We start from the raw sequence: 20,425 nt of genomic DNA, 5'->3' as shown, positions 1-20,425 counted from the left end.
TGAAAAAAATTCGCACCTCGTGCCGGATTCTCGGGTCTTCCGCGATAACCTATGCAAAAGACAGTTCGTGCGCGATGCAGAATCCAGCGATGCAGCCGACCCATACATTACAGGGACTACGATATCCATCTCATGTCAAGATCTTATGGTCGATGCATTAGCCATAGCGAAACTACGACGGAAAACAACAACGCGGCTCGTGAGAATCTAGAAATTGCATGTAATATGCGTGCTATGTATGCTAAATAAGACCTCGAGACAACTCGGCAACTTTACACAAATATTTTATTCATATTTCTCTAATTAATAAGTATTATCCTAACTGTGCGTGTTATTTTAATACCGATACGAAGAAAATTGGTTAAATAAATTCAAACAGCACGAGCTATTTGAAGAATGACGAGGATATGTTTAAAATATATTTTGAATTCTTACATATAATATTTTTCAGAATTTAGGGTTCAAACGTTTATTGAATTTTCGTTACTGTAATTTCCGAGTGTACAAACAAAATTACTGTCTTGTCTTTCTTTTTTTTTTTTTTTTTTTGAAAGTCATGAACGCCGCAGCAGCCAAAGTCTAGACACGTTGTTACGAAAAATGCCTCGAGGTCTTCATTGCAACGGACGGTGCAAGTTACGAGACTGGTCACTTGCAGTTACCCGTGCCTCGCAGCGAGCCCTTCCCGCCGATTTAACCGCAATACCGCCCAGCAGGCGGGTCTCTTATCTCGAGCTTAAGTGCAACTTGCAACTCGCCACCGATCGGCTCGCCACCGTAACGGCGGCATGGTGCCCATGGTGGTGGGCTTCACGAACCATGCCGTGTGAAATAACGGCTACCGGAAAGAACGCGGCACAAGGGGCGGATTTAATGTACCACGAACGAGGCTGAATTGACTTGTAAAATCGAAAGGGCAAATTGCGTCCGGGAATATCGATTCCCGCCAATACGCGGAACGTGATCATGTACGCCATCGTATGTACGCCGGCTCATATGTTATCCCGCGAAAGATGGAAATACACGATATACGGAACGCATAAAGCCATGGGAAATATGTAATGGTTTCTTGTCAAGCCGCAGGCTAAAGCATGCTTTTTGATATAATACGGTAAAGTAAGTTTGGCTCTCTCTATAAATTTTCTGTCGAATTCGTGCGTTATTTTAGCATGTCGAGGAAATCTCAACATGTTATGTAATACCCTCGAAATAATATTAATCCGAACAATAATTTACCTGCATCGTACGACCTGCATGTCGAATGAAGAATATACAAATTACGTGTAATTATGGAATTGTGGAAAGCACAGTTTCTAGAAATGTTTCGTCAGAAAATGGAATGTTGACCGCCCGTGGCGATGCAGCTGATACTTGCATCTGCCGCGAGATCTTGTGTGCGGGGGATTTGCTGGCACTTTGTCGGCGAGCTCGTTATATCGCCAGGCGAGAGGTATTCAACGTGTCGAACTCGATCGGTCTATTGTCAGTGCAAATCGTTTCTAGCCCTTCGGCTGCCAAGCCCATTTTTGTTAAACGCGCGTTTAACAAATACCGCTTTGTACAATCGTCGTGATATCTCACGCGGTTTATCATTTCATTTCCGTTTTCCACATTGCGTTCGAATGAAAATTAACGATCGACACGAAGATTAAACTTTGTGATAAAATAATAATTAAATTCCTGTAATTCTCAAAAACATTGCCTAACTAATTAACGAGTATATTTAAAATTATATTAGTTAATTATAAGTTAATTATAATTACATGTTTTCATCTATTTATAACGTGTATTTAATATTCTGTATTCGATATTCAAATAATTATTTATTTTTCTTAACAGCTAAGAGAAATAATAAGCAAAAATTTCGAGAGTTCAACAGTAATATTTAGTACCACCCATGATGTGTGATCGTGACATCACACGTTGTTTTTACGACCGGAAGGGAAGTTGTCGGTTACAACTCATAACTGTAATACCACACAATGTTCGGTGCGGTTCGATAAACAACCCTTAATCATTTTAATGTTTCCTCCGTCCAGGAGGGCTGTTCAAACAGCAGATCGAACAGTATTCTCAAGCGCCCTTTTTAGGGTCTAGGTGTGCCTGTGTCAACAAATATTCATCTTTTAACGTGAACTCTCTTTAATGCGGGGTATTCGTTTGTTATCGAGCGTCAGGCGTGTCAATTACGTTTTAACTCGCGAAGTACGTATCTGTCGATGACACGTACGCAAAGGACGCTGTATAATCGCGTGAGATTAATTACCGTCAATTGCGAGACCGATTCTTTCTATCTGGAATTAAACGCACTACGTACCGCATACACAAGTCAAATTGTGAATAAAATAAAGACAAAACAATATTGACTAATAAAAGATTAGAATAAAATTGTCGTGTTATACATTGAGAGAAAAAAATGCTAGATTCAAATAAATATCTCTTTGAATAATGCTAATAACATATTTTATAGAAAATTAATAATATTTATTTCAAACAAGTAATAGTTTTCTATAATTTAGAAAATATTACTTGTTTGAAACAAATATTGATTTTCTATAAAATATGATATTAGCACAAATCAGAGAAATATTTATTTAAATCTAGTATTTTTTCTCTCAGTGTAGAAATAACTAACATTCAGATTTAATTATGTAACATAAACACGTAATAAAACACTATAAAAAATTTTCTGTTCTTTTATTTTGTAAAATATTTATGTTAAAAAAATTTCTAAGTACTGCTTTTCAATATTATACTAAAAATAATATTTAATCCTGAAATAATACAAAAGGCTAAATGCAGACTGAAAGTTTTATTTAATAATTAGAAATATTCAAAATAAGAGAAATAAAATATGTATAATGTAACACTTTACTATTAATAGACTTCCTCACACATGTAATTTATTTGAAAAGAAGAATTTTATTTTACATAAATATAAAAAAATTACACAAAATTTATAAATATCTTGCTTTAATTTTCATCTTTCTATGTAAAAAAAGGAAATAATAAAAAAATAAATTTTAAAGTTTGATATTCCAAAAATATTAGCATTTTATAGCTATTATAATTTTACTTTTTTATTTAAGCATAAATGTTCTAGTAATTAATTTACTTAAGGACACATCAATAATAATTAAATCTATTTTTTGAATTTCGTATAATTCTTCATATTTAAAATAAATTGTTCAATGATTTCAGGATTAAATATCAATACTTATTCTAATCCAATTTCTTAAGATAACAGGTCTATAAAATTATTTTATTTATTCAGTTTATTTAATTTATTAACATCTTGAGCTTTTAATCTGATACACACATACAAACACATAAATTTGATTATTTATTTATTTATATCTCTAATATTTAATATCCAATTTTCTCTGATTTATTACCGGAAATGATTAGGAAAAAAAGGTAATGACTTACCAACACTGATGCATAGCAGCAGAGTTGTGTGTATCACGAACTAAAAAATACAAATGTACTCAAATTAATTATTCAAAAAGTTGAACTCATTCAGCAAACAAGGCAGATCAGTTAGCGTTCGATAATTTATTAATATGAGTAATTTATTAATATGATAAATTTATTAATATGATAAAATTTATTAATATGAGCCTTGCCTTTAATTCTTCGCTGGTTCTAGAAATTGGAGCTAATAAATAAAAAATCATAATAAAAATCACTGATCGTTCACTGATCTATTGTTTGCTGAACGCGCCTATTATTTATCAGTCAAAGAATAACTATCGCGCGTGTGAAACAATTGATTTTGCGAGCAAAAGATAAAATAATAAGTTACTCACCTCAAAGTTGCTCCGTCGTTGCCCGATGCCTCTAAGCCCGCCTCCTCCTTACAGGTTAGAATTCCACACTTGCACAAAATTCACTCGCGAAAACATAATTAATGACGATCGCGCGACACTTGACACGATATTTCGAGGTTAATTCGATCGCTTCGACGCGTCGTCGTCACACATCCTTTATCGCGACACGCGACGACGGGAAAACAAACTCGAGAAAGGTAAAAGAATCGCGAGACATACGCAACGTACAGTGGAACGACTGCGATAAGAAAGAGAGAAAAGAGAGGACTCTCGCGACTCCGAATTATGTTGATCCCGGGCACAGCTAGACTCGATGCACGACGAGCGTTTCGCTATTTTCAATATGACGATTAATTCGAAGAAAACTGAGCTCTCATTGGATATCACTGATCGCTCGCAGCGCATAGTCCAGCCTGCCCGGACGGTAACAGGTCACCGATGTACACGATCCACGCACGTCGAACTCGATTCAAATTGTTTATCTCATATTAAAATCGAGATTGATCACACGATTACATTTATGCCAATTAACGACACATATTGATGATACGCGAGTACGATGTATTTTAATATTGAAAATGTGGAGTGTATTACGGTATTGCTGCGTTTATTTATTCACGAAAATAAGATACAACGATCGCGCACTTCCGAAAATGCGTTCGGGACGACTGCTCCTTCCCTCTCTCCCCTTCTCTCCTTCAACAGCTTTCCCGCAAATTGCCGGCGTACGAAAACACTCCGTTTCACTTGCGATATTTTTGCTACTAAATATGGCACTTTTATAAGATGTTTTATACGTTCGATAACGTCATAACGTTCTCAACTCACCGAAACGCAATCGCTCTCTACATCGGGCATCAATTATCAATTCGCGACAATTACCATAACCTTTACTCGATCTTCGCGAGAGAGACGAGAGAGTGTCGCGATATCCCGCTGGCGGTTATACTACAGATACACTGAAACATACCGTGACGATTTTAATCCCCGCGACATTCGCGATTCGCCGGTATACGACGGGGATGATGCCGCACCGATACGTATATCCAGTACGTCGAGTCCCGCGGCAAGGTCACTGCGCGAACGAGCGACGGCGGACGGCGGACGGTAGTAACGAGGAGCGCGGCGTAACTGAGGGGAGGGGATAGTCACCGGCACTCGCTGCCCGCTCTTCGGCCGGGCTCGGCCGCCGCCACCGAGTCGAGCCGAGCGCCGAGTGCTCGCGGTGCTGTTCGTTACCCCTACCAGTTACTCCAGCTAGTCGCGTACGTACTACCGCCCGCCGCCGCTCGTTCACGCAGTGACCTTGCCGTGAGACGTGTGTATCAGTGCGATATCACTCCCGTCGTATACCGGCGAATTGTGAATTGAACGGCGTGTCGTTAATTGGCCTAAATGTAATCGTGTGATCAATCTCGATTTTAATATGGGATAAACAATTTGAATCGAGTTCGACGTGCGTGGATCGTGTACATCGGTGACCTGTTGCCGGGCTGTTCCGGGCAGGCTGGACTCGATGCGCTGCGAGCGATCAGTGATATCCAATGAGAGCTCAGTTTTCTTCGAATTAATCGTCATATTGAAAATAGCGAAACGCTCGTCGTGCATCGAGTCTAGCTGTGCCCGGGATCAACATAATTCGGAGTCGCGAGAGTCCTCTCTTTTCTCTCTTTCTCATCGCAGTCGTTCCACTGTACGTTGCGTATGTCTCGCGATTCTTTTACCTTTCTCGAGTTTGTTTTCCCGTCGTCGCGTGTCGCGATAAAGGATGTGTGACGACGACGCGTCGAAGCGATCGAATTAACCTCGAAATATTGTGTCAAGTGTCGCGCGATCGTCATTAATTATGTTTTCGCGAGTGAATTTTGTGCAAGTGTGGAATTCTAACCTGTAAGGAGGAGGCGGGCTGAGAGGCATCGGGCAACGACGGAGCAACTTTGAGGTGAGTAACTTATTATTTTATCTTTTGCTCGCAAAATCAATTGTTTCATACGCGCGATAGTTATTCTTTGACATAAATAATAGGCGCGTTCAGCAAACAATAGATCAGTGAACGATCAGTGATTTTTTATTATGATTTTTCATTTATTAGCTCCAATTTCTAGAACCAGCGAAGAATTAAAGGCAAGGCTCATATTAATAAATTTTATCATATTAATAAATTCATCATATTAATAAATTACTCATATTAATAAATTATCGAATGCTAACTGATCTGCCTTGTTTGCTGAATGAGTTCAACTTTTTGAATAATTAATTTGAGTACATTTGTATTTTTTAGTTCGTGATACACACAACTCTGCTGCTATGCATCAGTGTTGGTAAGTCATTACCTTTTTTTCCTAATCATTTCCGGTAATAAATCAGTGAAAATTGGATATTAGATATTAGAGATATAAATAAATAAATAATCAAATTTATGTATTTGTATGTGTGTATCAGATTAAAAGCTCAAGATGTTAATAAATTAAATAAACTGAATACATAAAATAATTTCATAGACCTGTTATTTTAAGAAAATGGATTAGACTAAGTATTGATATTTAATCCTGAAATCATTGAACAATTTATTTTAAATATGAAGAATTATACGAAACTCAAAAAATAGATTTAATTATTATTGATGTGTTCTTAAGTAAATTAATTACTAGAACATTCATGCTTAAATAAAAAAGTAAAATTATAATAGGTATAAAATGCTAATATTTTTGAATATCAAACTTTAAAATTTATTTTTTTATTATTTACATTTTTTACATAGAAAGATGAAAATTAAAGCAAGGTATTTATAAATTTTGTGTAATTTTTTTATATTTATGTAAAATAAAATTCTTTTTTTCAAATAAAATACATGTGTGAGGAAGTCTATTAATATTAAAGTGTTACATTATACATATTTTATTTTTCTTATTTCGAATATTCCTAATTAATACAATCACACGTTCTTTATATCGGGCAATTCGCGGAAATTATCATTATCTTTACTCGATCTTCACGAGAGAGACGGGAGAGTCGTGATGCCGCGGCCCGCCGGAACGATTACACTACAGATACACTGAAACATCCTGTGATTGGAGGCCGCTTTCTTATTTGAAAATTCTCTGCTTCTATTGGTCGAGCGAATGTAACTGTGACGTCGTAGACGTTTTCTCTATACATCGAGCAATTATCAATGGGCCTGTTCGCGTTACTCGTACCTTTCGCTCTCGACATCTTCGCTTTCTCTTTCTGCAGTGCTCGTGTGTATATTTATCTCGTTTAAGGTGCAAAAAATTTTGGGGTAGCAACGGGAACAAACCTAATCCCGCATCTCTACTCGCGTACACTGTGGTCTACAACGTCACAGTACATTACAATTCGCTCGACCAATAGGAGTAGAGAATTTTCAAATAGGAAAGCGGCCTCCAATCACAGGATGTTTCAGTGTATCTGTAGTGTAACCGTTCCGCGGGCCGCGGCATCGCGACTCTCCTGTCTCTCTCGTGAAGATCGAGTAATGGTAATGATAATTGCCGCGAATTGCCCGATATAGAGAACGTGTGATTGCGTTTCGGTGAGTAACGTTACGACGATACACGGAACGGTTTGCATCGCTTGCCCGAGTCTCGCCGTGCAAATGATGTGGTCGCGACCTTGCAAGTAACAACACACGGTAATGCAACGTGATACGCATACATACGTTGCGTCACGGCAAGCCTCGAGGCTGTTTACCAACGTACGCGCGTTACTATCGCGAAATATTTACGATTTTACGAACTATGTGCTCTCAGCCGAATATATTTTGATACTCAGACTTCGAGAAAGAAGGAACGGAAAGTCCTGAAGGAACGAAACATCGCTGTACTTGAGAGAGGTTAGACAGACATTATTTCCTACGGTTTTTGAGACGAGCGATCCGATGACGCTGGTTAAAATTGCGCCAAGTGATGGGAACACAAAAAAGTCGAGATTAAAACGGGGAAACGCAGCTTGTAACGTCACAATTATTCGCGAGACGGATATCGCGTTACACATATTGATGATACGCGAGTGTGATACATCTTATTTTAATATTGAAAATGTGGAGTTGCAGCGATGCTACATTTATTTATTCGCGAAAATAAAATGCAACGGTCGCACGCTTCCAGGAATGCGTTCGGGACGGCTGTTCCTCCCCTTTCTCCCGTCTCCTCCCCTGCTTTTCCGTAAACTGCCGGCGTACAAAAACTTTTCGTTGCGCTTGTGATATTTTTGCTATTAAATATAGTACTTTAGTCAGATATTTTATAAGTTCGATGCAAAACGTGATGTGTATTTTATTGTGTGTACTATCAATATATCGTAGCAATCCGTTTCACAAATAATTGCGTCATACGTTTCCCCGACTTAAACTTATTTTTTTTGTATTTCCGTTATGTAATGTAATTTTAATTAGCATTATCGAACTGCCTGTTTACAAAATTTTAAGAACCATTTTTCCTGAGTACGTTAAAAAGCAATTTATTAAAAGCTAATTGTATCGCACAATCAAACTATTTATTAAATAGTTTGATTGCCCCGTTTTAATTTCTGTTTTATGTGAATAAATTATGTTAAAAAATTACTTCAAATTTTATTTGTTTGCAAAATTAATTGCGAGAATGAGACAATAATGCGGGAATAAGTAATTGCCAATAATAATAACAAATAATAAACGATTGTCATCTCGATATGTTTATGAATTGTTAATTGGAGAGTAAATTAATTACGCGGACTATGATTGTATCAATGATTGTACGTACGGAATAATGTTTTGTAAGATAAATATGAGAGTTCATGGAATTATTTGAAATTTCACCATGTGAATGATAGCATGACAATTTTGTTTGAACACAACGCATTGTAACAATAAACCACGAAATCATGTGCCAGTCGATTTACTTTGAAATATTTAACATATTGGAGTAATAATAATTGTAGTCTTCTATTTACAGAACAATATGTTAAATAGAATAAATACGTATGTATTAAATATTCAATTCCATCTTGTATTAATTTCAACAAATGATGTCACGTTAGACGCTTATTTAAAAATTATTTATGTTTGTTTTGAGATTGCAGAAACATTTTTGTAAATTAATATATATATTTTATTTAATACATTACATTATTATCATTTTTCCAAATTTTAACATTCTGAAAAATCATGCTATTTTAATAAATAATAAAAATCAAATTGAAAAGTAACACATAGATTCACTTTTTCTTGAATTATTGTAATTAAATATTTTTTGTTTAAAAATTTAATGAAATTTTTTTTATTTTTATTAAAACAAAGATGAATTTTAATTTCCAAAAATTTAAATTTAATAATTTTTAAAAGAATAATTATCGAAAATTTTAAATAATAGATCAATATGAGTGTAAATAAAAATTTTATGTAATATTATTAGCTACAGATAATGTACACTGAGAAAAAAATATTGTTAATTTGACTAAATTTTCCAACTAAATTGAATTTTGTTTATTTAAGTATTTATATATTTTAATTAACTATACAAATATTTGAATTGAAATTTGTGCATTTAAGTTAAATTTTAATTTAGTTGGAAAATTTTGTCAAATCACCAAATTTTTTTTCTCAATGTATATATTGAGAAAAAGCACTAATTTGCTTTAATTTGTTAATATAATTAATTTTCTTTAGTTTAAGTATAATGAAGTTAAAAAATTAAATTAATTAAATTTTTTAATGTATTTTTCAAAAACAATACTTATAACTTAAGAATTTGTAATCTTTACATTTTTGTATTTTTGAATCTAATTTCTAAAAATAATAAAATATTGAAATATTGAAATATTAATGCAAATAGTTATCAGATATTTTATAATATATTTCGCAGTTTCAATGAAAATTTAAAATGTTACATATAGATAATAATAAATTCTAGCTAGTATAAATAGTAAAAAAATATTTAAAGTACATTGCGACTTTAACATTTCATGTCTCCACACAACCTGATAAAAATTTATATGAATTTATTACATGTATGAATATTCACATGTATGAATTATAAAATCTTTCAAACAGGAGTAACATTTCACGATATGCACCAAGATAAACCATGTATCATTTCTCATTACAAATACTGAAACATTGAAACATGTTGATTCATATATGATTATTTGTAATATATTTGTCGAAGTTTACAATCGTGACATTTCGCTTGTTAATGCGAATTCAATTTGCCGTTATAAGCTATATTTTTTTTACCATATTGTTATGATAATAATTCTTTGAAAGGTCGAGTGAGGGTGCACATACAAGATTATACCGCGAGTTAGAAAGCGCTGCGATCTTTAACACGATCCTTTTGACTCCGGATAATTTGTCAGTGCGGCGCCTAGAAATTACAAAGACCGAGTTATTTTCACCGGGTGAGAAAACTACGCCGAGTTAAAGCAATCTCAACGCACGCGATATAATCGCAATTTTATCGCACGCGAGAGATGCCATTTCCAACAAACGCATCAATTTACTTGCATCGATATTGCTTTCGCATCAATCGCTTGTAACGTAGTAATGTCAGAATGGACTTTAATTAAACGTATTACAAGCTTACTAGCTCTCCACTCATACTGTACGCAATTACTGAAATCGCGAGATATTACAATACTAGATTCTGAAATAACAAATGCGCCGCGCGCAAAGCTTTATTTCGTTGCAATTGTAAGATATTATTAAACTAAATATTATATCTTGTCTATTAGTTTATACAGATGAGCCAAACAATTTAGACTTTCAGTGTTTCTCAAACAAATCTAAAAGATGAAATTCTCGTTTTTTTTTTTGCTTTTTTAAATAGCATCTGATTTGTAATAGTAAATTTTTTTCCACTAATTTATGCAAAAAAATTTAATTTTCGTTATTTATACGAATTATCAAATTTAAAAGATTCGATTTTTATTTGTTTTGTTTATGCGTATTTAAATTAGAATATATAAAGTGGTACGCACGTCTTACTGATTAATCACGTTACGAAACAGTCACTTGAAGAAAAAATCAACCATACATTCGTTTCGCATATGTATTCGGCCTGAGGAGACCGATCGTTCCGACAAGCTCGTAAATTGGCCTTTATCAGCAATCAGAAAATTCGACTTCCGCGTGGGTAAGAGCTGCATACGAGCTCAACAAGACGTCGTACGCAGCGGCATTCTTCAAAGCGACGCCGCTGCGTAGTGTGCGTACGTGGAACACTCGCATAAAACCATTCACCGTGAATTCCAAACGAGCCAGTCCATAAAGTCCTACTGATTAAAGGAATTCTATATGTATTATTTAAAATTTTGTTGAATTGTACGCTATATACATTAGAGAAGTAGTAATTATGTTATGTCGCAGAATAAATAATTTGAATTAATTCGGATTATATTGTTTGGAAGTAAAAGGTATGACGTACATCGGTGACCGATTTCAAGAAACGTACCACATGATTTTGGCACATTTCCACTACTTATGTAATGCGGTCGTTGCACCGGACCGTCTAAAATTATCGGTTGGTGTATTTCTATACTATTATATTGGCGTTCAGGGCGTCTATTGCTATTACTGAAAGGAAGTATGGATGTGAATAATGTTTCCGCAAATATAAATATAGTTTTCTGATGAATTCTCTTAGAACACATAAGAAAATTTATAAGCTTTGTAATGTAATTTACCATATTCATTGAAATTAAGTGAATTTAAATTCAACTAGAATTATTCAATGCGTCTTCGAGAAAATATATTGAAATTTTTTCCATTGGCAACATACATTATAAAATAATCAAGTATAATCAAGCAGCATTTTCTGAAGAATCTATGAATTGTATTTAGATGAACATGCAAGAATAACTTTAGCATCGATCACAGAAAAAAAAGAACATTTTTGTTTTGAAAATTTTTTATTAGAATGTTAAATATTGAAATTATATAATGTTTTACGTATTTATATTTATAAATGCGTAATAGTTTGCTAAAATTTGTATTTATCAAATTCTTTAAAAAAGTTAAATAATAAGAAAGATCATATTGTTTTATATATTAATAACAATGTAATTTCCTATATATGAAACAATTTTTGTTAAATAGAATACAATATACTGGTTTCAATTTAATATTTTAATCTTTGATATTGTTTTTTGTAGGTCTGTATTTTCGTACGGTTGTTACATGACTAACTAAGCAGACGGGAAAGTTCATCAACGTCCAGTCAGATCCATTGTCTTCTGTAACGAACAGACCGTTACTGTTTCTTTATTACAAAACAGGTATTTAACAAAACAGAATATTTAAATGGTTTACTCAGAGAAAAATAAGAAAAAAGAAAAGAAACAATATTTTTAAAGCGATTAAATGGATTAAAATTTAAAGTAGCATTACTTAAATAATTAATGCTACTTACAAAATGTTTTTTAAATAAAAACAATAACCGGTACAAAAAATATAATTTTTTATTGTAAAATTATTTCTATCTTTATATAATGAATGTATGAAAATTAAATATATTCAGACACACATACAGGTGTATATATAATATGAGAAAAAAATTCAGTTATAAAATTAATTATAATTTTTCAATTCTTTTTGTATAAATTTGAATTCTTTTAAGAATTTATTTATAACTTTATAACCTTTTAAGAAATTTCTCAGATTTTTAATATACATATCAGAATATTTTAAAATTTATATATTATACAAAAATTATAAGAAATGATATGGATTTTCTCAGTATTAAAAAAATAGGTTTAAAGGTAGCCAAACTATGTTTAAACAGTCACGTTTTAATACTGATCATATGATGCATGATTGTCACAAAGGTAATTTTTGATTGATTAGTTTTACAGCTTTTTTATCACAAAAACTTTTTTGAGAAAAAACTACAAATATTTTTTATATAAATACAAAGTTGCTTAATTTTTCGAGAACTTTCTAGCTATAATATTTTATTTCGCGAATTTTTGAATACCCTGTATATGTGTCTTCATTGAACAATACAAGTTAAAGTCTGTAATGATTATAAATTCCTTTGACGATCTCTGCAGTCAGATTGTTAAACCATAAGCATGAGGTGTACATCTTTGTAAAGAAACGAAGATATGCATCCGGTTTATTAAAAAAAGAAGCCATCGTTACTCCTCTGACCGATTATGTAAAACAAGTTCCACGGGTGGCCTCTCAGTCGTGTTATTATTCTTTATGCGGGGCACACAACGTCGTCTTTCAGGGCACTCAATTGCGCAGACGTTTCTACCGATTCACCTACTGAGATTTCTGCGGCGTCCTCTCAAACTCGTGACTTTGTTAAGCAACATCGTTTGTATGTGATTAATCTTTTTAATCTTCGTGTAAAATGACGGTCGAGGAGTTCTCTAGAGAAGGTGTTCTATGGAGAACTCCAAGTTAATGATTTTGATTTAACATTCTCACGAATTTAAAAAGCGTAAACCGAAACATGTTTACAATTAAATTCAAAACTGACTATTAATCTTATCAAACATGTGTTACATCAAAGCAGCTCATTATACTCAACTGAAAAGTATTTGTAACTTCCTTTACTGAATGAGGGAAACTTAATTCATGTTAACAAGGATATGTCGGCTTTGCTCGAATCTTCGACTAATGAACCGATAAGCTAATTAGTCTCAAAAATTTAGAAATACCCTGCGATCAACGACGGTTAACTATATAGATTAGATTACTTTCATTTTCACCTTAAATGTTTTTTTTTGTTCAAGTATTGAACAAATTTCCATGTTTTCTTTTTGATAAGCCGCTTTATATTTTAATAATTGCTACTGTTATTTTTAAAATTAATTTTGCTTATAATATTTTATTTTAATAAATTTTGTTGAAAAAATTAAAAATTTTAAAATTAATTATGATTTGAATAATGCATTTGAAGAATATTTTTTATCTTAATACCGAATTGCACTTTAAAAGTAATGTGTTTATACTTGTATTTTAGTTAGGACTTGTATGTTTCTCAAATGAACTTTTATGATTTTCCATAACATTTTATTTTTGTCGATAAACCAATGACATTTTTAGGAACCTATTGTGAAAGTGCGCATGATCCTAACTCAAAACGAAAAGCTCTTCTGACTAAACCACTGGACCATTGTTCCGCAAGATGTTCGTACATATAGGATTATACACCGGAACGCGCGGAAACGCGCGAGATCTTTCTTCGTAGGCTATGGGCACCGTCGAACATCATCCGAGACGAGTATCGTTGTTGACCGCAGGGTCCATCCGGTTGGCATAAACCGTAAAACGTTCTACGTTCTTTGTTCGCGCGCGTGGCTGGTCGTCCGCCGTACCTCAAAGTCGAATTTCTCAACCACCAACGATCTCTCATACATACAAATACCAGTTGGTCATAAAAATCACAAGCTATTTTAAATATATTTTAAGTCTCAGCGGTCCAGTCCTGAAAAATAATCAACTAAAAAATTTTTATTTTAAATTTGATATACAGGATAATATAACGATGTGATTATTGACGGAATACTTATCTTTTTAAATTGGAAATAATAAAAATGTATAATAAAAATAAATTTATTATTTATTAATTAAGTTATATAATCTATTTTTATTATATATTTTATTATGTATTATATATTTTCCTTACGAATACGTAAAAAAATAAAACAAATTTTTTTAGTCACGATTTGCTTTGAATCGTATAAAGCAACTACATTGGATTCTAAACAACTCCAAATGCTGCTTTAATATGTTGGGATATCGCGAGAGCACGTTCTCCGGTTATAGAAAGCATTATATCTTCAGCAACGAAATTCATGTGCGTGCGTTTCCTTTGTACAGGACACCCGAATAGATTTCACGAAATGTAGAGAGAAATCGTTATGTTAATATGATCCTTTCTCACTAGTATCGTACAATATTGTAGGAAAAGGGGATTGAATTAATAAATTCAAACTTGACATAACTTGAGAACGGTTTCACAAATAAATGCGGATGCACGTTTATATGAGAAAATTTGATTTTTTTTTTTCTAAGTTAGATCTTAAAATCATCAGTTTAACTCCGAATATTTTACTTCGGCGTCATTCATTTCTTTATTTCTAATTAATTGCTGATTATATATCAGCGAGACATTGCTTTGTATTATATATTAAAGTAGAGCGCGATATTTAAAATTATTTTCCAGCAGGCAGATCTAAAATGTAAACATATTTTGCACACTTTTAAAGCTAAGATGATGGGTCTAATTACAGATTGATTCTAATTTTAACTTAAATTATCGCGAATTAAATTTGTAAAATTAAACATTTTTTATTAATACATATATTAATAAAATTACAAAATTTTTTATATAACATTTTTGTAATTTTTATAATTTAAAATTACTTTCTTAATCATTGCTGATATTTAAGGAAAAAATTACTTATAAATAATCTCTTTAATAAACTTTAAATATCTTTTTAAAAATTCCTTAAAATTATATTTTATATTTAGTACATTAGAATATAATAATATATATTAAAAACGTACTATGACATATTAATATATGTACACTAACCATTTAATAATACCGACTCGTAACTGGGACTTAATGCATTAATATTTTTTAATATTTTTTTACAGAATTGTTTTATTGAATGTATAATTTTTTTGAAATTATATTGCTTACATTACATGTGACCGAGATTGATTTTGATTTATCCGTATTATTATTTTGGTGCTGTGTGATGAATACGGATCATTATTTAAGAAAGACTAAACTGCGAAAGTTATATGAAAATCGTTTCCTACGCAGAAAATGCAGAATAAATCTTCTATGTTTCTCTACGGCAGATCGCCGTTCGCTCGACGGATTTCGAGCCACGATCACGATAAGATTGAGAACCGTTCCCAACATCGTCTCCTCCAACATATGTCGCAGTTGGCGTGACGCGATCTCGTGTAGAATTTCCACAGAGACAAATCTATAGTAGAAAAATCTTTGGGAATCGTTGAGAGGGTGGAAATACGAGCGCTTGATAAATTCATCTAATAAGATGCGATGCAGCGCAACGTGTATATCGATGCACATTAGAGAATTAGCTTTATTTATAGTCGATTGAAGCGGTAACAGACATGTTTGCATGCATTTCCGCGAAACATTCGGCTAGAAATATCTCTATATTTTAGGTTGTCTACACAAGAGACAACTCATGGATTCTAGATATATTTTCGAATAATCAGTGCATCTAAATATATCGTGTCCCGTTTTACAGTTTATATTCGCACATGATCAAACTGTGAAGAAAAAGAATGAATCAACGATTAAATTAAATATCTAAACAAGTATACAAGTATAGATATATCAATTAATAAATATTTTCTAATGTATGTTATTACCATATTCATAAAATTTTATTAATGTTTTTTTTCTTTCAAGGAATCAATTATCGCTTACTTAGACGTCTGTTCAATTTTCAATTTCTATCGAAATTTTAGTGGAACGTAGCGTGAGGATTCTAACAAGGCCGCGATTAAACGCTTGTTTGAACCCCTACAAAACCGGTTATCCTTTTTTCGTAGGTGTCGTCGCCGCTCAGATGCGCTCTATGAAGGGCGTCGCGTTCGATTATATGTACTTCTACGTTAGGGCGTAGCGCAGGTATTCAAGAGCGAGAGAATGCACTAAAAAATAGAAGGGAGTCCGTGATCCAAGTGTTCCCGACCTGCTCTAATCTGCTTGACATCAAAGACCTCATGAGTTTCTTCTTCCTCTCTTTGCTGTGCCTCTTCCTGTCTGCTCTTTCCCTGTTCTTCTCTAACGAACGATGTGACACCGCGATTTGAATCGTTCGAGCTTGTAACGTGGCACTTAACTTAGATCGGAATTTCTTCGATCGACTAAAGTCTTATCGAGAATATTTTAGATCGAAGTAAAAGAAAGGTAGGTCTGAATAGAGAGAATGTAGAAGAATTTTCGATTATGCAGCTGTTTAAGAGTTAAAGTATTTATAATCGCGTTTTTTTTTCCTGAAACTAGTCTTGAGATATAAATTAATAGAGACTTAAATAAATGAGATATAAATTAATAAATTACGGTACAAATAATATAATTTAGCAGTCATAATAATTTAATAATGTTACATTAATAAATAATACAAATTTTAATTTTTTATAACAATTTTATTTTTAATAGATTAATTAATCAAATGTTTCAATGATTAGTTATATATATAAAGGATAAAGGAATATTTAAAAAATACGTAATAGTATTACGTTTATTATATAAAGATACTTATTGCATTTTTATCAATCATATTTTGAAATTTTATATATACTGAATAATGGAATATTATAATTTATAGTAAAATTTTTTCATAGTTGATAAGACTATAAACACAAGGTTATTATTACTAACATTATAGCAGTAATAATTGCATGTGCTAATAGGTGAGCTAATTTGAGTAGAACATAATCTGAGATAAAAGTTACAAAAAGATTAAGGGGAGATCTATAGCCCGAATCTCCCAGATCTCTATATTAATGTTCCGCGATTTCCCGCTTGATAATTAGTAACCGTAATCACGCAGACTTCTGTTCTTTTCAGGATGGTGCAACACGTGATGGCGAGCACCGGTTAGAAACTCCAGACGTAGGGAGCGCGCACAGGGACCATGGCACAGGATACAAGGATACAGGTAAGTTCTCTTTTAACATTATATTAAACGCAGTAATGTGGCAACATGCAGAGTAGCACGCGCCACTACCTGTCGACTCGAATCTCGCGAGTGACACGACGCACAGTAGCTTGCGTAGCGCGATCAAAATAAACACCAAGGCCACCTATCATTAAACTGTTATTCTCGTAATAAATTTAATATTTTAATACAATTACTATTTATGTAATAAACTGTGTAATATAACAATATGCTATAATTTTTATGGTTAAAACAAAACCTATATACTTGATGTCGAAAAAATGACGATGAATTAGTTAAATTACATTCATCACGTTAAATTGCATTCATTTTTTTCTCTCAGTTTAGATGAGCTAAATTAAATTAGTGCAGATATTAAATCTTGGAATTGGTACAATAATTAAATTATTGCACATTTTATATAGAAATTTTATTAAGCACAGTATTCATTTTTTTCTACAGATTGCTATGCATAAATACGATTTTCAAGAAGAATAACTGAAAATAATAAATACATTAGTAGTTCTTACACAACAATAAAAAAAACATTCGTACAATTGTCAATTAACATGGGAAAATGTACAACACTTCATTTAATGATCAATTAAGAAGTATGTTTGCGAAACATTCATTTGAATCATGTTTGATTTTTACACGCATCATCGAGAAACGTGTGTGTTCTGTAGGAAAATCACGTACAATAGTCCAGTTAACCGGATTTAAGTAAAGGTGAACTTTGCTATGATTCGCGTCTCTACAAATTGAGACTCGTGATCGACGTGACGAACATGGGGATACAGCGCGGTCAAGATAACCAAAGATAATAACCATAATGACGTAACGTTCTGAATTGGAGAAAATATAATTTCAACAAATTGCGTGGGGATATCGCTAGACGGTATGCGTCACGTAGTTATGAATCGTAGTATTGCGAGGATGCGATATTGAGAGTTGCAGAAGCGATTCGCTTTTGTGGCGTGTTACACTTGCGGTTTCATAATTGGCAATGTAATGGACGGCAATGTTGATATACCTTATTGATATCTGCAATCTCGGAAGTCGTTGATTTCCTTGTCCTGATAGGTTCTTCTCTTTTTATTGCGGAAAGTATAATTGCCGTAGTAACGGAACAGCTAATTTCTCGCATCGCGAATGTTTGCTATATTCTTCGAGAGTTTTAGTAAAATTAATATCTTATAATCTTACGTTTTATAAATATATTTTATAACATAAAGTATCTGAACTTTTATTGTATATTCTTGTTGCATGATAATATGTGGAAACATTAATTTTGGATTACATTATTTTTAAATTCGATATTATTGTTAAGATTTTTTTGTATTTGATAAAAATATATTATATGGTAAAATTACAGTTACTGTTCTTCAAATCACGACGTTACTGTTCTAGCAAATTATCAATAGCAAGATGAATGATTAGGAAAGGAATGTCTTTTTCAATTGAGAAGAATCTCCCGAATCTTGGTCTTCTCAATTTGAGATTCATCCGGAAATTCCATCCCGTAAATTAATTCCACCCATAAATTCTGATCTTCACCTTTGTTCTCTCGAGTAGCAAAAGGAATCGCGCGCCGTAATCGTGCTTTTCGTGGGAATCCTCGGTCGCCCTCGCCGTATAAGTCAGCACGCGACCATTACGTACACTTTGATCCCTCGGCTCGATTGCGCGGCCCTTGTCGGAAGCTAATGGTCCATACAGGAAGCACAAACATGCTCACACATTTATTCAAACGATCAATTTCCGCTTTGAAACGCTTTTTTAAGATACAAAGTCTTCTTCACACGGTTGACATAATTTTTAAATATAGAAATTTCTTGATATTATAGAACTAATGCTATACGTGTATAAGTTATAAATGCAACAAAAATTAAACAACATTTAATTTATGTTATTTTTCAAATAATAATAATGACATTTTATGTGATCTTTTATAATTTTTCTTTATAATAGGTTCTTTTCTCCTTTAATAAAAAGAGAAAGAACACTTATTTTTTACGAACACTTATCTAACATTACTGGAACTTTCGGGCAGAAAGCAATTCGATAGAAAGCATTTTTTAGGGATTTACAGAAGCTTTAAATTGCGCACGTCTTAATGTCAGCATACTTTGTCTAGTGGTCCAGCGTGTAGTGGCCCATTATCCTGAGGTCCATTCTCGATATCGTTGATGAAGTGAAACGCCCAGTCGGCATCGTAACCTAACGATAAATCGTGCGGCTAAAAGCTCCTCCATAATTCTGGAAACGATTATGTGATCCATACTTTTAGCGTTAGAGAATTTATCAGTTATTTAACGGTTGATTATTCATCGCTGAGAGAGTGCTATAGGTTAATTATTGATGCCGTCTTTTGAAAATGTTAATTCCTCTACATATCTTTACCTCTACATACACAAGATTTTCTAGGTCACTGGAAAAAAAATCTTTTCGGAAATACTGATGAATTTAAAATAATTATCGATTCACATGTATAAATAAAATAGAGATAAGTGTTATTTTGCACTGCACAAGAAAATTTTCTTGTGCAGTGCATATATAGTATAAATCGCAAAACTGGGCGTAGAAATCGCGAGAATACATATCGGGAAAGGAAGATTGAAAAATTACAATATGTATAGGTATGTCGCTCATAAATCAAGAAAAGACAGCAGGAGCTGAAGAGTCATGCAAAATCCTATCTGATCGATTTAGCTGAATGCCTTTACTATATTATCCTTAACTGATCTTCGCCTTTTATCCTCTTATACATTGTAGAGTGTGTTCTTCGCTTTACTCAGTATCTTTTTGCAGCTCTGTTCTCTGCAAGATGTATAATGGTAGTAAAAAAAGATTCGTCTATTTCCTGTAAGAATTATAGACTTCTGGATTTTACTATTTACAATAATTGCGAGGTGTTCTAAATCACTAGA

General features: G+C 33.0%; 1 protein-coding gene and 1 long non-coding RNA gene across 8 annotated transcripts in view; one reads left to right on the top strand and one right to left on the bottom strand.

Moving 5' to 3' along the window:
- The window catches only part of LOC105839835 (tensin-3), a 210,080-nt gene that overhangs the window by 176,509 nt on the left and 13,146 nt on the right, over positions 1–20,425 (bottom strand). The gene's annotated exons all lie outside the window — the stretch shown is intronic.
- Positions 5,044–20,425, top strand: part of LOC105839843 — a 136,620-nt gene continuing 121,238 nt past the window's right edge. The window contains exons 1-4 of one of the 2 annotated variants that reach the window (XR_004962897.1): positions 5,044–5,772; positions 6,112–6,151; positions 11,979–12,101; positions 17,405–17,495. This is a non-coding gene — a long non-coding RNA (uncharacterized LOC105839843). The remainder of the gene's footprint in view (positions 5,773–6,111; positions 6,152–11,978; positions 12,102–17,404; positions 17,496–20,425) is intronic. The other variant, XR_004962896.1, reaches the window with a different exon arrangement.

The sequence above is a fragment of the Monomorium pharaonis genome, chromosome 4 (assembly GCF_013373865.1).
Source record: "Monomorium pharaonis isolate MP-MQ-018 chromosome 4, ASM1337386v2, whole genome shotgun sequence".
Taxonomy (NCBI): Eukaryota; Metazoa; Arthropoda; class Insecta; order Hymenoptera; family Formicidae; genus Monomorium; species Monomorium pharaonis.
Note: the sequence above shows the minus strand (reverse complement) of the source record. Positions and strands in the feature narration are given on the sequence as shown.